The 16,865-nt window shown below is 44.9% G+C and overlaps 1 protein-coding gene across 1 annotated transcript in view; it reads left to right on the plus strand.

Moving 5' to 3' along the window:
• The first annotated feature begins 16,615 nt into the window (after positions 1-16,615).
• LOC309548570 (ras and Rab interactor 3-like) overlaps positions 16,616-16,865 on the plus strand; it is a 60,997-nt gene continuing 60,747 nt past the window's right edge. The window contains exon 1 of the mRNA XM_082248542.1: positions 16,616-16,654. The gene's annotated coding sequence lies outside the window, so the exon portion shown is untranslated. The remainder of the gene's footprint in view (positions 16,655-16,865) is intronic.

Here is a 16,865-nt window from a genome sequence, read left to right on the forward strand (position 1 = left end):
CCTGGGCGCAAGTCTTTGCGGTTGGACACCCCCACTTTCTGATATCCTGGCTGTGATTGGTCCAGTCTACAGCCTGGACCAATCATCATCCAGGATATCGCTGACGTTGCAAGGAGGGCGGTGCCGGTGCGTGCGTCAGTCACTCACCGTCACCGCCGCTCAGAGAAGAGGAGAGGCCGCCCGCCGGTTCCCGCCGCCGAGACGACGAGGGAGAAGGACCCGCCGCAGAAGAGGAAGAAGCTGAGCCGCGCCGCCGCCAGGTAAGTTTGAAGGGAGCACGCACGCTGGCACTCTGCATCGATTGGGGGACAATGCTGTGGCACTCTGCAATCATTGGGGGACAATGCTGTGGCACTCTGCAATCATTGGGGGACAATGCTGGCGCTCTGCAATCATTGGGGGACAATGCTGGCGCTCTGCAATCATTGGGGGACAATGCTGGCGCTCTGCAATCATTGGGGGACAATGCTGGCACTCTGCAATCATTGGGGGACAATGCTGTGGCACTCTGCAATCATTGGGGGACAATGCTGGCGCTCTGCAATCATTGGGGGACAATGCTGGCTCTCTGCAATCATTGGGGGACAATGCTGGCGCTCTGCAATCATTGGGGGACAATGCTGGCGCTCTGCAATCATTGGGGGACAATGCTGGCGCTCTGCAATCATTGGGGGACAATGCTGACACTCTGCAATCATTGGGGTACAATGCTGTGGCCACTCTGCAATCATTGGGGTACAATGCTGTGGCCACTCTGCAATCATTGGGGGACAATGCTGGCGCTCTGCAATCATTGGGGTACAATGCTGTGGCCACTCTGCAATCATTGGGGTACAATGCTGTGGCGCTCTGCAATCATTGGGGGGCAATGCTGGCACTCTGCAATCATTGGGGGACAATGCTGTGGCGCTCTGCAAACATTGGGGGACAATGCTGGCACTCTGCAATCATTGGGGGACAATGCTGTGGCACTCTGCAATCATTGGGGGACAATGCTGTGGCGCTCTGCAAACATTGGGGGACAAAGCTGTGGCACTCTGCAATCATTGGGGGACAAAGCTGTGGCGCTCTGCAATCATTGGGGGACAATGCTGTGGCACTCTGCAATCATTGGGGGACAAAGCTGTGGCACTCTGCAATCATTGGGGGACAAAGCTGTGGCACTCTGCAATCATTGGGGGACAAAGCTGTGGCGCTCTGCAATCATTGGGGGACAAAGCTGTGGCGCTCTGCAATCATTGGGGGACAAAGCTGTGGCGCTCTGCAATCATTGGGGGACAATGCTGTGGCGCTCTGCAATCATTGGGGGACAATGCTGTGGCGCTCTGCAATCATTGGGGGACAATGCTGTGGCGCTCTGCAATCATTGGGGACAATGCTGTGGCGCTCTGCAGTGATTGGGGACAATGCTGTGGCGCTCTGCATTGAAAGGGGCTCGCACGCTGAACTCTGCATTGATGGGGGGCACGGAACAGTTGCATTGAAGGGGGCACGCACGCTGAACTCTGCATTGCGGGGGCACAGCACAGTGTTCATTGCATTGAAGGGGGCACAGCACAGTTGCATTGAAGGGGGCATGCACGCTGAACTCTGCATTGTTGGGGCACAGCACAGAGTTCATTGCATTGAAGGGGGCACAGTGTTTATTGCATTGAAGGGGGCACAGCGCAGTGTTTATTGCATTGAAGGGGGCACAGCACAGTGTTTATTGCATTGAAGGGGGCACAGCACAGTGTTTATTGCATTGAAGGGGGCACAGCACAGTGTTTATTGCATTGAAGGGGGCACAGCACAGTGTTCATTGCATTGTGGGGGCACAGCACAGTGTTCATTGCATTGAAGGGGGCACAGCACAGTGTTTATTGCATTGAAGGGGGCACAGCACAGTGTTTATTGCATTGAAGGGGGCACAGCACAGTGTTGCATTGAAGGGGGCATGCACGCTGAACTCTGCATTGTTGGGGCACAGCACAGAGTTCATTGCATTGAAGGGGGCACAGTGTTTATTGCATTGAAGGGGGCACAGCGCAGTGTTTATTGCATTGAAGGGGGCACAGCACAGTGTTTATTGCATTGAAGGGGGCACAGCACAGTGTTTATTGCATTGAAGGGGGCACAGCACAGTGTTCATTGCATTGTGGGGGCACAGCACAGTGTTCATTGCATTGAAGGGGGCACAGCACAGTGTTTATTGCATTGAAGGGGGCACAGCACAGTGTTTATTGCATTGAAGGGGGCACAGCACAGTGTTGCATTGAAGGGGGCATGCACGCTGAACTCTGCATTGTTGGGGCACAGCACAGTGTTCATTGCATTGAAGGGGGCATAGCACAGTGTTTATTGCATTGAAGGGGGCACAGCACAGTGTTTATTGCATTGAAGGGGGCACAGCACAGTGTTTATTGCATTGAAGGGGGCACAGCACATTGTTCATTGCATTGAAGGGGGCACAGCACAGTTGCATTGTGGGGGCACAGCACAGTGTTTATTGCATTGAAGGGGGCATAGCACAGTGTTTATTGCATTGAAGGGGGCACAGCACAGTGTTTATTGCATTGAAGGGGGCACAGCACAGTGTTTATTGCATTGAAGGGGGCACAGCACTTTGTTCATTGCATTGAAGGGGGCACAGCACAGTTGCATTGAAGGGGGCATGCACGCTGAACTCTGCATTGTGGGGGCACAGCACAGTGTTTATTGCATTGAAGGGGGCATAGCACAGTGTTTATTGTATTGAAGGGCCTGTGACATGCCTATACCATATCTGTGCCATGCCTATACCATCACCTGTGCCATGCCTGTACCATCACCTATGCCATGCCTATACCATCACCTGTGCCATGCCTGTACCATCACCTATGCCATGCCTATACCATCACCTGTGCCATGCCTGTACCATGACTTCAACGTCACGCAATTTTTTACTGCGTTTTTTTGACGCGAAGCAATACCTATTACATTTTTCTTTTTGCGCCCCCCCAAAAATTTTGAGCACCAGCCGCCACTGTTAATTTCTTATTTAAATTAGTATGTTATGGTTGGGACAGCAATAAAAAAGCCTTGAAAAAAATAAATGTAATATTATGTAGTCATCAAGTAGAGCTTTAGGCCCCTTTTCACACGGCCCGGATCTATTGGATCTGGATCCGCGGACAGATCCCCTGTTGAGCTGAGAAGAGCGGGCAGATGACAGATCTATGTCCGCTCCACTTATGCTCTATGGGCAGTAGGATGTACAGTAAATGGACTGGCTGTCCATTAAAGCGTAACTTCACTTTTGTTGAGAAAAAAAACATGATCTATGTATATTACAAAGATTACAACAACCTTTTGTTATTCTGAAAAAATCCCTGTTTATTCCTCTGTGCTGTGTGGGTCTAATGGGAGTGGTTTCATAATTATCAATCAGCTGTGGCAGCTGTGCAACACTAATGAGGAAAGCTGCTGGGTCTGCATTCCTTTAGATGTGTTCCTATTGAAAGTATCTCGCCAAAAATGACATTTTTGTTGCAGGGGATGCCTGAAGTCTAACTTGTATCTTAAGCAGACTTCTGGGAAATTGGTGATCCAATCACACAAGCAGGAAATTATGTTTCTGGGGTGTGGTCAGTATACATTCTGTGTACAGAACAACTCCAGGTAGCCATATTGCATTGCATTTTCAGAAAATTACAGCGGCTGCAGATTGAAAAGAAGAGGTCATTTTTAATAACATTCAATTGCAATATTAATTCACAATAAATCGGCGCAATCAACAATATACAATAAATACCAGCGAATTGTGTAAATCCTAATGGCCGCTTGCATAAAGTGTTTTTCACTGAACACAATACAAATATACAAAAAAAATAATGCAGCACCAAAAGCATAAAAAATGCGCTAATTCAGACCAAATATTTAATATTCCTTATTATTTGCAAAATAATAATAAATAAATAACATCTGTATTAGCCAAATCATGAAAAATATATGTGAAAAAAATATATGACAATAAATATAATAACAGTGCAATTAGAAAAAATGGGACTTCACTCCACTGATATTAGGGGGCATAAAAAGACCCACCAAATGTGCTAATGAATAATTATTGAATAATCTATAAATATGTGCAACATATGCATTTGATAAATAAATAAGTGATTCAAAAGTCCATGTGAACCAAAATAATAAATGAATGTCCTTTAGTGCAATTCCATCATGCCGTGCTGGTGCAAACTTTCCACACACAAAGGTGCTGATATCTGCTTTCCCGTGCTCTCAAGCTGCTCGCCTTAACATTTGACTCATGTTTTACCATTGAGTCAAATACAGCTTTTCCCCTCTAGGGATATACAGTAAATCAGGAAGAAATCTCACTCCTCTCCTCCTTCCTCTGGTGAACTCACACTCCGTTCCTCAATATATAAAGGGAATATAAACAAGAACCTCTAGTGCTCTCCGTAAAAATATATTTTGTAGGTACATTATTTATCTACTTTGAGCCTAATAAATATTTTTTTACGGAGAGCACTAGAGGGTCTTTATATATCGTGGAAGGGAGTGTGACTTTACCAGAGGAAGGAGGAGAGGAGTGAGATTTCTACCTGATTTATATCTGTAGCACTACTCCCTTGGGAGCTGCTGGTTATGGGTTCCCCTGGGTTACCATTAGCAACAGCACAATAGTTCAACATTTTCCAAGTGGTTTTGGCTCAGTAAGGAAACAGTCTAGGAGCTTTGTTTTTTTTTTTTTTTTGTATTTTTATTGAGAACTTGGATGGGAGAAGGGAATGAGTGGGATACTCCCAACTTATATAACTATGCACAATTAGCTGGGACGATTGAATAATGCTGAGTGCGGCTAGCCCGCTGCTTCACCTTTTCAGTAGCAGTAAAGTAGTAAGAAATGAACTGTTTGAGGTAAACTGTACTGTACTGCAGAACAATCTTCAGGGCCCTTCCTGACACTCCCTTTGTTTCTATTCTTCAGGGTCAACTACACGCCACCCACTTTACTGTTACACTTCATGTGTGAGCTAGCTTCTCGATCCCCATGACTTCTCTGGAGTAGTCCCCCCTCCTGGGCCAGGCCCTTTGGCAGGTCACTCAGTACTCACGGACACTGTTTTTCCCAAGAGACTCTGCCAGCAGCTCCACCATCAGCACTCTGGATCCTCTGCAGCTCAGCTCCACACCTGGTTCCCAAGGCCGACCACCTAAGACCACCTTCCTCACACACTGCAGGAGGAGAGACAGCCGTCCTCCTCCTCCTGGGACTCCGCTTCCCACCAAAGATGCCCTGTCACATGCCCCTCCGCTTTTATGAGCAATCCCAGGATGCTTTGCAAGAATGCCCTCCCACTGGGACTTCGATGAAAGCGAATGTGTCACTGGCTGGGTTTCCGGCCACTGTCCAACAAGCTCCCTCATTGGATACACTCCCTTAGACCCAGTGAATCACACCTGGAAACATACAACAGGCAACCTAACAGATCGGGCTCCCCTGAAAAGCAGAAGGAGCATAGATACTTTTTCCTGGCACCTACCTAGGAGGGTGCTACATATCCTTAGAGGGGAAAAGCTGTATTTGACTCAATGGCAAAACATGAGTCAAATGTTGAGTTGAGCAGCTTGTGAGCACGGGAAAGCACATATCAGCACCTTTGTGTGTGAATTGGTTGCACCAGCACTTTATTGTCAGTCAAGGCACGGCATGGTGGAATTGCACTAAAGGACATTCATTTATTATTTTGGCTCACAAGGACTTTTGAATCACTTATTTATTTATCAAATGCATATGTTTCACATATTTATATATTATTTAATAATTATTCATTAGCACATTTGGTGGGTCATTTTATGCTCCCTAATATCAGTGGAGTGAAGTCCCATTTTTTCTAATTGCACTATTATTATATTTATTAATTGTCATATATTTTTTTTCACGTATACTTTTCATGATTTGGCTAATACGGATGTTATTTATTTATTTATTATATTGCACTTAATATGGAATATTAATTATTTGGTCTGAATTAGCACATTTTATATGCTTGTGGCGCTGCATTGATTTTTTGGATATTCAATTACAATATGACTTGTGTCGCAACTGTATACATTATATTTTTTCTTTATTTGCTATCTTTTTCCTCATGAAAGTGGAGTTAACCTTTTACATCCTACTGCCCTTTTTTTCCGGCCAGACGAAGGGGATCAAATACCTTTCCGTTTATTTTTGCCAGATCTGATTGGTGGCAGGCGGGTGTAAATGGACACAAGCTTGGAAAAAGAAGGTATTCAGCAACCCCAAATGGTAAAGTTAAAAAGATGTACGTTTATTGGTCTTGTTATTCAAATCACATAAAGGAATATAAAAAAACCTCCACCAAACACTGTGATAACAACGTTGTTATTCATTTAAAAACTTTCTAAACACAAAGGCCCAGACATAGAAAGACAATTAGCATGCAGTATGGGGCACAGAAACCTCTTCACACCTATATGCATCAAGCATGACAAAAGCTAAACCAGGTTTGCGATAATACCCACATATAGAGTTACATGGCACGCAGGAGTCAGTAGGTGAAGCCAGTGGCGGCTGGTGCTCAAAATTTTTTTTGGGGGGGGACGGGCGCAAACAGAAAAATGTAATAGGCATTGCTTTGCGGCAAAATGTGCTGTAAAAAATTGCGTGACTTTGAGGTCGCAAAAGTGTGAAAGGGGCCTTCAGTAATTAAGGTATAGTGTGCCCCCTTTCAATGCAGAGAGACCAGCGTGCCCCCTTTCAATGCAGAGAGACCAGCGTGCCCCCTTTCAATGCAGAGTGACCAGCGTGCCCCCTTTCAATGCACAGTGACCAGCATGCCCCCTTTCAATGCTCAGTGACCAGCGTGCCCCCTTTCAATGCACAGTGACCAGCGTGCACCATTTCAAAGCACAGTGACCAGCATGCCCCCTTTCAATGCAGTGACCAGTGTACATGCCCCCTTCAATGCAGTGACCAGAGTACATGCCCCCAATGCAGAGTACATTCCCCCAATGCAGAGTACATGCCCCCAATGCAGAGTATATGCCCCCAATGCAGAGTAAATGCCCCCAATGCATAGTACATGCCCCCAATGCAGAGTATATGCCCCCGATGCAGAGTACATGCCCCCAATGCAGAGTATATGCCCCCAATGTAGAGTACATGCCCCCAATGCAGAGATCAGCGTGCGTCCCCCCAATGTAGTGACCAGCATACATGCCCCCAATGCAGAGATTAGCGTGCGTGCCCCCAATGCAGAGATTAGCGTGCGTGCCCCCTTACCTACCTGGAGCAGCAGCGGCGACGGGCGGCTCCACGAGTCCTTCCAGCAGCAGCAGCGGCGGGCGGCTTCTTCTGAGTCCCGACTCCCGGTGACCGGCGGCTCGTCTCCTTCCGCTCCCGCCTCCTCCTCGGCCAATGGCAAGGGGTTTGCCTTGTGGCCCATCAGGAAGCGCGTATCGGACGCGCTTCCTGATTGGCCAGGAGGAGGATCGGTGTGACAAAAGTGAATTTTCATTCGCTATTGTCACACAATGGGTGGGCTCGGGACACACTGCTCTGCCCCCTGGGGCCACCCTTTCCATCACCCTATTAGAGCCTCTGGCTCTAATCAGGTGATGCAAAAAAAAAAAAAATCCCATTGAACTCCATGCATCCAGCGCCCCTGCATGCAGATTAGGGGGCCGGATGCATGGACGCCCCTGCGCCCTAAATAGACCGGCCGCCACTGGGTGAAGCGTAATAGCTCCTCTAAACATGTCCGGATTGAGAGCAATTTAAGGCACGTGTGTGGATGAGCCAAGTTGAAACTCTAAGTACTTTTCTAAAATGGCATAGGCAAGAGGTCATGCAAAGTTCACACGGTTAGTGCAGGACGCACATTTCAGAGTGAAGAGTGATAGACATCCTGAATGTATCTACAAGTGCTCTGACAGTAAAGAACCCTCTAAAAAGTTTAAAATTAAACTCCTTCTCCTCTAATTCTTGTAGCACCCTCCTAGGTAGGTGCTAGAGAGAGAGTATAGTTTTGAATCCTTTCTGCTTACCAGAGGGATTGCTGGTACATCTTTATTGTTTTCTGCCTACCAGAGAGCAGGATCTGCTAGTGAGGTCTGCTTAATGTGCTCAGGTGCAACTCAGTCTGTCTGAAGAGTGTTTAAAACTGGTCCAATAGGGAGGCATATTGGACAGTGTAATGAAACCTGACAAATGAGTGCACAGGCATTTGGTACAGCCCTGGTGATTTGGCAGAAGAGAATGCCTTGGTGCATGCTGGGATACTGTATGAATGCCAGCAGCACATGTGCTCTGAGTCATTCAGCTGGAGAGCGGACTCCCGGAGGGAGGGGGTGGCTGCCTCCTCCTCTGTAGAAGTGCCTTGCAGCCTCGACCTGAGGGCCTAAAGAGCTAGAGAGGAACTGAACCCGGAGGTCCTAAAAAGCTGACAAGGAGGGGAGACACTGGAAGGATCTGATTCTGCAGTACAGTGTGAACAGATCTGTGTCAAGGGGTCTGACCTGAGGGGGGCCACCCCTGCAGCTAGAAGAGTCAGTGGAAGGGTGTCAGTAAAGGGGATGCTAGAGAGTATCCTGAAGATAAAGTAGATCACCAAGTCTATTGCTGGATAAAAAGCAGGGAGACAAACCTTTCCATACATGTGGCAGTATGGTTTAAGCAGTGAGACTGTTTCCACAAGCAACCTTGTGAGGCCAAGTGAGAGTTAATTTATCCAATGTATATAGTTCCAGTTAGAGTCTCCACTATTCCCTTCTCCCATCGAAGTTCCACAATAAATACAAAAACCAAAACCCCTTGACTGTTTATTGAGCAATGAGCCACTGGGAGTAAGGATGAATGTGTGAACTGTACCCTAAGTGACTGTATGCTGGTAATCAGAGGAGGCCCAACAAGTCATCATACAGCAAGACCTATGGGGACAGTGCTACATGTTAATGGGGGGCCTGTGACTATTTATAGGTCCCTGAAACTGAATAGTTTTTTCTACATGCTTGAATCACCTTTGAGACATTTGTACAGTATATCGCTTTCATATCTCCTCTTAAGCTTCTTTTCTCTAGCAGAATACTTTTAATGCTTGTAGTTGTTCCTTGTAACTGAGGTTCTCCAGCCTCCTCATTAACCTTCTCTGGATTTGCTCCAGTTTCAGCACATTCTTCCTGAGGACTGCTGATCAGAACTGGATGGCATACTCAAGATGCGGCAGACTTGTAAAGTGGTAGAATATAGTTTTATCTCTGGAGTAACTCCCCCCTTTTTTTAAAATATATTTTTATTGAAGTTTTTTTCCTTACAAGAAAAAACAATAACAAACATAGAAACTGATAACATTGCAGGTTGACAAGATAGCGCTCATCAAATAAAGTAAAGGAATTGTCACCAATCCAAATGGAGGAGCAAGGCAGCCTACGAGGGAGGAGGGGATGATAAGAAGGCAGGATTTTATACCTGGTCCCCTGAGGGGCCCAGGGGATGACCATAAGCTGCGTCTTGTAAGAAAACTGAAAATTGTATCATACTTACCGTAATTTTCCTTTCCTTGTGCCTATCCATGGCAGCATACCTGTGATAGAGCTCCGCCTCTACTCCGCCTTCAGGACTAGTGAATAGCTTAAAAGAAAGACGCCCCCTACTCCCAGCATTCTCTTGTGATATAGAATACCGAGGGAGGGAGCGTATGCTGCAATGGATAGGCACCAGGAAAGGAAAATTACGGTAAGTATAATACAATTTTCCGTTTTCCTGGCACCTCCATGGCAGCATACCTGTGATAAATAACTAGCTGACAAAAGGGTGGGTAGATGCTAAAAACACAAAGAAATGTTTTTTGTTTTTTTTTAGATGAAGAAAGAGATTCCTGCATTGCCCTTCTTTCAAATTCTACAGTGGTGAGTGTTCCAGGGTCAACTCAATGTTTTATAAATGTGTGCTGAGACGACCATGTGGCAGCCCTGCAGATGGTATCCAGGGAGACGTTCGCTCTGGCTGCCCATGAGGCAGAAATCGATCTCGTTGAATGAACCTTCACCTGCTCCAGAGGAACCATGCCTTTAGCCCTGTACACTTTACGTATTAGTTTGAAATCTAGAAGAGAATGCTGGGAGTAGGGGGCGTCTTTCTTTTAAGCTATTCACTAGTCCTGAAGGTGGAGTAGAGGCAGAGTTCTATCACAGGTATGCTGCCATGGATAGGCACCAGGAAAAAGTATTACTCAGTGATCTAAATCAAAATATAAATTTAGCAATATAGACAAAATTACCGTTTTCTCTTTGAAGAGGCTAGGGGGAGAAAACCTATTATAACTAGAGACCTGGAAATCTAGTTCAGTCCAAGTAAAACAACCTATGCTCTAGACATGTACAATGGAGATATCAAATTGAGAAAAACAAAGAGGCCTGAAGTCTTCAGTTAATTTAGAAGAAATTAGGAGAAAAGGGTAGAAGGAAAGTAGGGAGGAAGGAGTAAAGGGTGGGAGAGATGGGGCAAATCACTCCTCCCGACTTTGTCGAAGTGTACCGAGAGAGTTGGAGGTATCAGCCTTTTGGTACCAATCCATGTAGCGGAAAGAAGACATAAGTGCAGTTATTTCCGTGCTGGAGAAAGAATGCTCAATAAAATTCTGCCAACGAGAAAAAAACTTTTGAGTGGGAGCATAGTTTTGGATTTCGGTGTCCAATTTTTTCTTGAATAAAAGATCTGTTAAGTCTTTGCGTACCACAGAAACCGTGGGGGGGGGGGTGAAACAATCCAAGTTTTCATAATGGCCCTCCTGGCAGCAAGTAAGCATATGTGAGTCCAAGGTGAATTAATAGCCGTGTCATGTCGGTAACGGGAGTTAGGTTGGGGGGGGTTCTCACAGCTGAAGAGGTAGAGGAGGGGCGACTTGGGAGTGCTCTCTCCAGAGATGTCGGTAAGATAGATGGAGATTTGGTCCCAAAAGTCTGCAATGGGTGGGCATTTCCAAAGCCTGTGTAGTAACGAGGGTTTATGAAGGCCACACTTAGGACATTGGAGATGAAAAGGTCTGTTTTCGTCCGATGAGGTAAACGGGGCATAGGCTCTGTGTAATAATTTAAATTGAGTTTCCCTCCAAGATTCATTGATAATATGTTTGCAAGTCCTGAGGTATCCTTGTATAATCTGCTCATTTATAAGAGGGTCGGGTAAGTTTTTACTCCACAAGGTTGTGAGGTTTTTTTCCAGGAGAAGAAGACTGGTGTAGCAGGAGATGTTTGTTAACATCAGAGATGGAGTAAGAGCGTAGTTGAAGGAGATCATCAAGAAAGGAAGAAGAAAATCTTGTGGGCTTGGATTGGCAGTTTGATTGAACATAGGCAATGGACTGGTTATAGTAAAATCTATGGCAGGATGGTAAATTGAATTTTGTCATAATCTCTGCAAATGGAAAAGGAGTTCCTGAATCAGGGTTAAACAATTGCACAGCAAATATGAGTGAATGGTCCTTCCAAAGATTATAGGCTGAGTAAGTAGAGCTTTGAGGAAACATGGGGTGACTGTGTATGAGGAGAAATATTGACACAAAAGGTGAAAGCTTGAGCTTTTTCCTAATCTCTCTCCAGGTGATAACTGTGTCTCTAAAAAGTAAGTTTTTTACGGAGATGTGAAGGTAGTGAGGACCAAGAAGAGTGAAGTAGGCTGCTAATTGTGTACTGGGAGACGCAGTCCATTTCTAGTTGTAAATTCACATATTTTGAAGAAGAAAGCCAGTCTAGACAATATCTAGTTAAGCCAAGTTATACAATCAAATGTCTGGGAGACCTGCACCACCTTTGCTCCTGGGGAGACATAGTTTCAAGAGGGATATACGGGACCTGCCGCCGTCCCAGAGAAAAGATTTGAAGGATTTATTTAGGGCTTGAATATCTTTGTGTTTCAAAAGTAACGGTAATGTCTGAAGTGGATACAGCAGCCGTGGGAAAGTAACCATTTTAATAAGTGGGCATCTCCCGAGGAGCGATAGGGGCAGGGATCTCGAGGGCTCTAGTTCTTTCTTTATTTTAGCAAACAAAGGGGGGTAGTTAAGCTTATAAAGAGAAGAGGGATCCCTGCCAATTTTAATTCCAAGGTAGATAATAGATTGGTGGCAAAAGAAAAAGAAAGTGAAGAGGCAAAGTCAGTAGAGGAGCTGGGAGTCAGAGGAAGTACCTCGCTTTTGTCATAGTTCACCTTTAACCCCGAGCAGCGTCTGAATATGTCCAAATCACTTTTAAATTGGGTTATGTCTTGTTTCAAGTTGGAGGTAAAAATCAGCATGTCGTCCGCAAAAAGGGCAGTGCCTATGGGAATACCGTGTAGGAGAGAGACTTGGGCCAGATATCGGGACAGGGGCTTTATAGCCAAATTGAAAAGGAGGGGTGATAGGGGGCATCCCTGTCTAGTTCCTTTATGTAGTGGAAAGTGAAAAGTGAAAGTCGCAGGGCTATGATCTTGGAAAGTATTTTACTGTCAACATTCAGTAAGGAAATGGGGCAGTAGGAGCCTGGCAATGTAGTATCTTTGCCCTTTTTGCCAATTCGTTTAAGGTAAGCCAGTTCCCCAGTAGGTAACCTCCCGTTTTCTTCCCACATGCGGGTGAAAACCGAGGATAGCAAAGGCAGAATGTCAGGAGGCATAATTTTGTAGAAATCCATAGAAAGGCCATCCGGTCCCGGTGCCTTATTGGGAGAGGATGATTTAACGACTAACTCAATTTCGGCTTGCGTGATGGGAGAGTTTACCATATCTAAAGAGGGTTGGGGTAAAGTAGTGAGGTTGAGTTTGTCAAGGAACGACTCGGCTAAAGAGGTGTCAATGGATTCTTTACTGTATAGTGAGGTGTAGAAGTCTTTCAGGATAACGACAATGTCAGTTTGGGAGGAGATAAGGTTGCCCCTGGAGTCCCGTAAGGCGGTAATATGCATTTGACTATAAGTACCTCTGGTCAATCTGGCGAGTAACTTCCCTGCCTTATTGCCGTGTTTTTGGAAAAGAAGATCGGATCTCGCCTTCCTAGTTGGTTCTTGGTGCTCAGTCCATAGGTCAAAGTCTCTTTTGGCTTCCTGCTCGAGTCTTCTGGTCTCGGGGGTGCTCTGGAGAGTCAGTGCGGTTTGGGCTTGTCAAAGTCGTAGACTTGCCTGTCTAAATTTGGTTAGGGAGCTTTTTTGAATTTAGAAACATATGCCAGCCCTCAAATTTTCCACTCGCCTGCTCGCATTTTGCGAGTGGAAAATGATTGCCCGCGAGGACGGGAGAGGAAGAGGAAAGGCGGCCGGATAATCAGAGCGGGGATCGCTGTACTGTAACATCTTTCATTTGAATTGCCGGGCACTCAGCTTCCTCCTGGCTCGGCTCCTTTGATAGACAGAACACTGTCGGTACGTGCAGGGGTGGGCAGTGTCCATATCTGTGATGGGGGGGGGGCGCACTAGGAGCTTCTGCCTTCAGCTGCCTGACAGGAGTCAATGTCATTCTCCCTCCTGTTTTTGCACAATGCATGATTTCTGGACTCCTCGGTTCCAGCCATTTATCTCTCCTGCAGCCGTTAATCACTTCTCTCCTTCCAAGCTCCCCTCCCCGCCCCAGAATAGAAATGCATACACCCACCTGCTGTTGGGGTTGTATGCACAAGGTGTACATCAGGACTGTTTTTGTTTCTTCTGCACTGGTTGAGGTTGTATAGTCTACATATATACTCTACCAGGTTGTACGGTAATTTCGTTTTGCTATAACCCTTTGTGTGCCACCTAGTGGGTAATAGATAATTTCACCCTTTATTGCACTCTTAAGTCTGTGTATCTACATAATTATTGATTTTCATTTTCAGCCCACTTTAGTGTCTGTATACGTTTACCCCAAACAGGAAAAAATGTGTCCATTTCCTCTGAGGGAGGCAAAAATATAGTACCCTTTGGTGTGTGTATCTGCTTACCCCACACAGAGAAAAACCTGGGTCCTTTTCCTCTGGGGGGAGCAAAAATATACAGTCCTTATGATGGCTATATAAGTTTACTCCACACAGAGGAAAAAATGTGTCCTTTTCCTCTGTGGGAGACAAAAATTTTCAGTCTGCTATGGTGGCTGTTTACATTTACTCACACAGAGGAAAAGGTTATCCCAAATTTTTTGCTGCATTGCAGCAGAACCATTTTTTACAAAATGTAATAAACCACCACATTGGTATGCATTTTGACACAAATGTAAATTTTTAAATTCATCTTGAAACTTTTTAGGAATTTGCTGAACACAAGATGGGCAAAACAGGAAAAAAGTTGTAAAAATAAGGCCAGAAAAAAAAGTAATTAAAATTGCTGGTACATGGATGACAAACTATCCCTTGGATCCCCTAGGAAGGGGGGCTCTACATAGGAATGAATATTTGAGGGTGGGTGTGATGGAGGAAAATCACCTGGGGATTGGGGGCCATGGATGGAGGGAACAGATGAATTTCCATAGGAATAGGTAGGTGGGAGCAGGTGGAGGAGGAAAATCCCATGGGGATTGGGGGAGATGGAAGGAAGGAGCAGAAGATTCTGCATATGAATGGGTAGGTGGGGGAAGTAATTGAGGAGAGGGATGATGATATGAGGGAGGTTATGTTGCTGCTGAGGTTCCAGGGTACATGGGATGACTTTGAAAAGCAGTGCTTGGATAGTTTGGCTGTGGCCTGGCAGCACAACACTGCGTGGCAACAGCATACATGCTATCCATGCACTGCTTTTCAAAGTCTCCACCAATGTCCTCCAGTACATATGGTGACATCCGATGGCGCGTAGGTTGCTTGGATCCAAAAATGAATCCATGCAATGCCTAACCTGCCGCACTTCCTGCAGCAAAGGCATAATTCTCTCCTCAGTTTGTGAGGTCATTCTGGCCCCTCTCCAATGCTGCCTAGGTCCAAAGCCGATAGATAGATAGATAGATAGATAGATAGATAGATAGATAGATAGATAGATAGATAGATAGATAGATAGATAGATAGATAGATAGATAGATAGATAGATAGATAGATCATGACACATCTGTGCCTTCAGGTGTTCATTGTGGTGATAGTTGAGCAGTAGAGCTCATTGAGGGAGTGGACATTGCCACTGGAGGCGCCAACTGCTCTTCCACAGGTTCCTCCTCTGGCTCCCTCTCCTCTGCGCCCAAGTTGGATGTTGTCCTAAAAAGAGAAAATATATATTAAAATATATCTTTCATTTAAAAAAAAATAAAAAAAAGTTTAACCAATGATTACAAAAAAATTACAAATCATGTAATATCAAATGTTTTTAAAAATGAAAAAAATATCAACTATGAAAAAATATAATCAAAATATCTACTTACTGTCTTGTCTAGTGGACATCATTGTTTGCCAAAGAAAGGCAAGTTGTTTACTGTAAATGTTCTGCTTTCTTTGGGGAGCTGGGGCCAGCTTCATGCTGCCTTCTCCTGCTACTAAACTCAAAAAACTTATGTCTGCATGGACACATTTGGCCATATCTCTCAGAGTAACGTTATTGTCTTATTGATTGTTTATGCAAGTAAACTTGCTAATCCACTCTTCTTTTAGGATATGGTTGGACTATTGATTTTTTTTAAACACCGCAAGGTGAGTGAGGATCTTCAGGTGTGCAGAAAAATCTCAAAACTATTTAGCAAATCTTCTGGCTATGCTTCATATACAAAAAACTCATTTGTACTAGCATGATTAAAGGAGTTGTAATGGCAGAAGGTTTTTAATCTTACTGTATTCTATGCTTTAGGATAAAAAGCCTTCTGTGTGTAGCAGCCTCCCCAGCACCCCCTAATACACACCTGAGCCTAATCTCTGTCCAGCGATGTCAATGAATGCCTTGGCCATCCAGGACTCTCTCTCTTCTTATTGGCTGAGACACAGCAGCAACACCATTATCTCCCACGGCTGTCAATCAAAGTCAGTTAGCCAATCAGGAGATGGAGGGGGTGGGGCCGAATGGCAGCTCCATGTCTTAATGGACACATGGAGCTGCAGCTTGGCTCGGGTGTCCCCATAGCAAGCTGCTTGCTGTGGGGGCACTCGACTGGAAGGAGGGGCCAGGAGCAGCAAAGAGGGACCCGAGAAGAGAAGGATCGGGGCTGCTCTTTGCAAAACCACTTCACAGGGCAGGTAAGTATAAATGTTTGCTTTAAAAAAAAAGACTTTACAATCACTGTAACATCCTCGGAACACAATCTTAAAAAAAAAAAAAGAATTAGCAGAAAAAAATAACACCATGCCTTTTAACAAATCACAGTTTCCATATATTTTCATTATTTTTATCTGGGTAACTTTTTGATAAATATGTTGTGTTTTTTTTCTATTTGTGCCTACAAATGATTTCAACTGGTATAAAACCCATAGTTGGAAAATCCGCAGCTGCAAAGAAATAAGCCGCAAACCCCAACGCTTAAGTCAAAAAGGGCGAATTGCTGGCAAGGCATATCTCTCCATTCTTCTTTTTCTGGCAGATTTGTATGCTGCTTTTCATTATAGTTGTAAACACTTCAGAGCAGAACAAAGGAAATGAGAAGGTGTAAATGCAGTCAGTAAATTCCAGTAATGTCTCATGCACTCTGTGACTTGGTTTATCTCACACCCTCCTATTCATGTCTTACTTGTGGCCTCACAAGGTAAGTCCTAATAATGCTAGTGATTAAGGAAAATGTCTTATTCCCAATAACCGTGTTCTGATCAATATAATAAGCCTAGAATACAATGTGAATCGGTGTGTAGGGAGAACCACATTGTACGCTCTATATATTTCTGCATTCATTTTACCTTTGGGAACACTAGTAACTGAAATATACAAACAAATTGATCAATACCTAAAATCAGAATACA

The sequence above is a fragment of the Pelophylax lessonae genome, assembly GCF_965119305.1.
Source record: "Pelophylax lessonae genome assembly, chromosome: 2".
NCBI classification, from domain to species: Eukaryota; Metazoa; Chordata; class Amphibia; order Anura; family Ranidae; genus Pelophylax; species Pelophylax lessonae.